Here is a 251-nt window from a genome sequence, read left to right as displayed (position 1 = left end):
GGGGCGTGGAACTCTGTGCTCACTGCGCCCTCTCTCCCGTCTCCTCGGAGGGGGGAGGGACGGGGCCCCCTCGCCCCCGGCGCGGCTGTCGACCGGGGCGGACTGTCCTCAGTGCGCCCCAACCGCGCCGCGCCGCCAGGGCGGGGACCGGCCCACGTCAAAGGCGCAAGGGGTCTGCGGCGATGTCGGCTACCCACCCGACCCGTCTTGAAACACGGACCAAGGAGTCTAACACGCACGCGAGTCAGAGT

The sequence above is a fragment of the Poecilia latipinna genome, unplaced genomic scaffold (assembly GCF_001443285.1).
Source record: "Poecilia latipinna isolate Pla-1442-1.1 unplaced genomic scaffold, P_latipinna-1.0 Scaffold4240, whole genome shotgun sequence".
Classification (NCBI taxonomy): Eukaryota; Metazoa; Chordata; class Actinopteri; order Cyprinodontiformes; family Poeciliidae; genus Poecilia; species Poecilia latipinna.
The sequence above is the reverse complement of the archived record's forward strand: the minus strand, read 5'-3'. Positions refer to the sequence as shown.